We start from the raw sequence: 4,182 nt of genomic DNA, 5'->3' as shown, positions 1-4,182 counted from the left end.
TTTGTAAATCAGAGTACAGAGTACAATTCTTTGGGAATTGACACTTTCTGCTCAGGATAAAGTATTTGGGTGGGGACAGCATGCCAAAACTTCCCTTGTCTTAGCCACAGACCTTTCAAATGACCACTCATGGCCATTTAGATATTCCAGAAGATATTCAAGTGTGGGGTTCACTTTACCTTAAAATCATAAAATAAGAAATTGTGCTGGTGTGGGGCTGGGAAAGTGGTTCAGTCAGTGAGATCCATTCAATTGAATTAAAAAATAGTGTGCGTGTGTGTGTGTGTGTGTGTGTGTGTGTGTGTGTGTGTGTGTGTGTACGTGCACATATACTTGAGGAGGTCATAGCATCCCCGAAGCTGGAGTCACAGGCAGTCATGAGCTGCCTGCCATGGGCATTAAGAATGAAAGTCAGGTCCTCTGCAAGAATGACATGACACCACTGATTACAGTCATCTCCGTAGACCTCAAACTAAAAAGATAGGATAGGACTCCACTTGTAATACCATTTAGGGGAGGCAGCGACAGGACGATCCTTGGGGCTGCTGGCCAGCCAAGCTAGCAGAATTAGTCAGTCAGTCATAGGTCCCAGTGAGAGACAATGTCTCAGAAATGAAGTGGACAGTTACTGAAGAATGACACAAAGAGTTGGCTTCCGGTATCTACGTACACACATGTACCCATTCCACACACAAAGAAAGACACTTCCTAGTTCTTATACAAAAGTTCAGTGCTTCCTACCAGAACCATCCTAAACAAACGAACCCAACGGGGAAGTGACATTTCCTAACCTAACAAGACTCCTGAAGAAAACACTGTCACAGCACACAGCCGAGGATTCCTGTTAAATTAAAATTTCTTAAGTAGAAAACTATCTAGGAGCAAAAGTTCATACATACCTACATAATGGTGATCAGGAGTGGGATCATGAATTTCCACGTAGAATAACAAAAGCATTAAAGGAATTTTAGAAACAAAAGAACGGGGAAAAGCATGGGTTTTTGGTAGCAGCATTTTTCTCAGGTGGGCTCTGTTTTGCTAGCAACAAGCAGAGAATCTCGTGGCTCGCTTAAGGGAGGCTTCCTGACTCAGCATAAGCAAAAAAAAAAAAAATCAACAAGGTTGTTTTAAGAGGCTTTGCTAACGATTGAAAGGTGTGGACATACAGCTGGAAGTGGCAGTGACCACATCTCCAAGCCGGCAGCTTTTGCTGGATGTCAGCATAGACTGAGACTATGGCTGGAGTCACGCTTACGCCCGCCATCTTGGAAAACCTGAAGTTTAAACAGCCATGGTTTTAACAGATAAGACACGTGGCCACAAAAACATAAAGATTTACAGTAAAGTCAGACTTGGATGAAGGAAAACCTCTAAAGGTTTACAGTGTGTTTAAAAATATACGTAAGTTTGAGAGAGAAAAAGAAACGGCATATTGGTAAATAGATAGAGAAGCTGGCTGTGGTGGCGCACGCCGGCAGGATTTGCTCCAGAGGCAGAGGCAAGCAGATTTCCAAAGAGAAACCTTGTCTCAGAGAAAAATAAATAAAAGTAAAAGAAATAAAGCAATAATAGATAAATAAATAAGCCACGTAAAGATGGAAAATACACAGAGAGTCTGGATACTGTATGCTATTGTGTTTTTCAGTTTTTTGATTGCTCAGGAAGGAACAACTGCTAAAGTACACTTGATTATAAATGCTGCTGAATTAATCCAACTTCTATCTTTTGAAAATGCCTTGACTTCAAAATTTAAGTATAAGGATATGTTACTTTGGAAAGGAGTTTTTGTTTATGTTTCTACAGAAAATGAAAATCTGAGGATTCCTTCCAGGCTTCTGTGGTTTGATGAACCAAGACCCCCAGAAGCAGCGGGCCAGGTGTTCCAACAACTGAAACAGCTAAGATGATGCAGCTTACAGACACTGAAACTAAGGACTTATACAGGTTTCTGAGTTTTGTCATGATCCCCATGGTATGAACAGCGCCCCCTTCCAGCATGAAGTAGTTTGGAATGAGCGACGTCCTAATTCTCATCTTGTTTATAAATCTTTGTTTTCATTTAAATAGGGTTGTTTATAATTGGCTAATGATCACAGCCAATCTCTTTTTAATGGTAAAAAGGGGAATTATGGTATGGTTATGGTTTTTAATTTATTGATACAAATTTAAGGTCAATTTTGTGATATGTATATTTTTTCCCTTGATTAAATATTGTGCTTATACTGATCTTTTAAAACATAATGCATAATTACATACAGATTATAGATAGTTACTTATAATAATCAGAACTTATAGTTAGGTAAGTTAGGTTTTCTAGATATACAGAAATATATTTGAGATAGATAGGCAGTCTTCAAACCTTTCAAAGACCTTCAGAAAATGGCATTTAAAATGGTTTAGGGTTTTTCTTGACAATGAGAAATGTCTGCTCCTGGCAGCACCAATTACATCTGAGATGGGCATCAAAGAAACTCATTATGGAGTTTGCTTTCGACATGGCAAGATTAGCCATTTGGGCAAGAAACTGCTCTTGTCTGGACTCTTTGACTGTTGCTGTATAAACTGGACATGCAGGACCCACAGGAAAGTGACTACTGAACTCAAACAGTCCTTCAGGGTTCCTGATTCATGGAAGAGTCTACGAGACTTTCTACAGGACACAGAAAAATGACTGACAGACTGCCAATGCAGATGGACAGTTTGAGATTTCTCAGCAAAGCGCTTTGCTGAGAAATCTTCTGGATACACTGTGGCCTATGGGCTGAAGATGAATGCCCCAACGTTATAGAGGAACTTTGGGTGACTGTCCAAGCAGTAAGATGTCTCTGTCAATCCTAGTTATCCTATATTATCCCTCTGTGGTCTTTGATGGAGTTGAAGACAGATAGTTATAATTATAGTTTTCCTTAGTTATGATAAAAGATAAGCTACATATAGAACTTTGGACTCACAATGATGGGATGGATGATATTTTCTTTAAATCTTGCTAAAATATTGTAACTGTGTTCTTGCTTGATAACTGTTCTGTTATATATAAGTTGACTATGTTAAAGTTAAGACAGAAAAGAGGAGATGATGGGGGAAGTCTTGTTATATGTCAATAAAGCACTGTTGGCCAATAGGGAACCAAGATAGGTGGGACTAGGAATCCAGGAGGACTCTGGGAAGGAGAAACACAGGAGAAACACAGAGAGCCAAGATGTAACGCCATGGAGTAGGAAGCCCAGAAACTTCTCCAGTAAGAGAAATACTTAGATTAACAATTATGGGGGAATTACTTAAGTCAGAGCTAGCCAGTAAGAAACAAGCAAGGCCAACAGCTTCATAATTAATATAGCCTCCTGTGTGTTTATTTAGGACTATGTGGCTCTGGAACCAGGCTGGCGGGAAGGCTTCCCTTTACATTTTCTTAAGTAGAAAACTATCTAGGAGCAAAAGTTCGTACATACCTACTATAAGAAATTGCTCATTAAGCTGGGTGTGGTGGAGGATGTTTGAAATCCCAGCACTCAGGATACTGGAGCAGGAAGAAGCTATGTGTTCAAGACCAGGCCAGACTTCACAGGAAATACCAGGCCAGCCTATGTTTCACAGAAAGATTGTCTCAAATGAAAATTTGTTTTTAATTTTACAGTACAACCACCAATCAGAGACATTATAACTATATCCTTCATATAAAATCTTCATGTAAAAGTATAAGACTAAAGTCAAATTCCTAAGGCAACTTCAAGAAGGCAGATGTGCTAACTGTATTTTAAAGCAATGGTTTCATCTATGATGGAGACATTCTTAGGTATTTCTGACCAAGAGTGACACAAATGGGACAGGGGAAGATGGCTGTCAGTAAAATGCCTGCCGCATAAGTAAGTGGACCCGAGATCAACCCCCAACTCACACACAAAACCAACAAGGTGACATGTGACAGAGACAAGAGGAGTCCAGAGCTTGCTGGACAGCCAGGTTAGCCCAATAGGAAGTCACTGAGGAAGACACTCGACGTCAGCCTCTGCCCCCCCACACACACACATGCATGCACGCACGCACAAGCACATATACATAAAGAGTGACATGAGGACCTCAGTGGTACAGTACTTGCCATATACAAGGCTCTGAGTTCAATCACCAACACTGCCCAACTCCATCTCAGAAAAAAGAAAGTCACAAAATCTTCAAAAACAAAAC

The sequence above is a fragment of the Mesocricetus auratus genome, unplaced genomic scaffold (assembly GCF_017639785.1).
Source record: "Mesocricetus auratus isolate SY011 unplaced genomic scaffold, BCM_Maur_2.0 Super-Scaffold_100023, whole genome shotgun sequence".
NCBI classification, from domain to species: domain Eukaryota; kingdom Metazoa; phylum Chordata; class Mammalia; order Rodentia; family Cricetidae; genus Mesocricetus; species Mesocricetus auratus.
The sequence above is the reverse complement of the archived record's forward strand: the minus strand, read 5'-3'. Positions refer to the sequence as shown.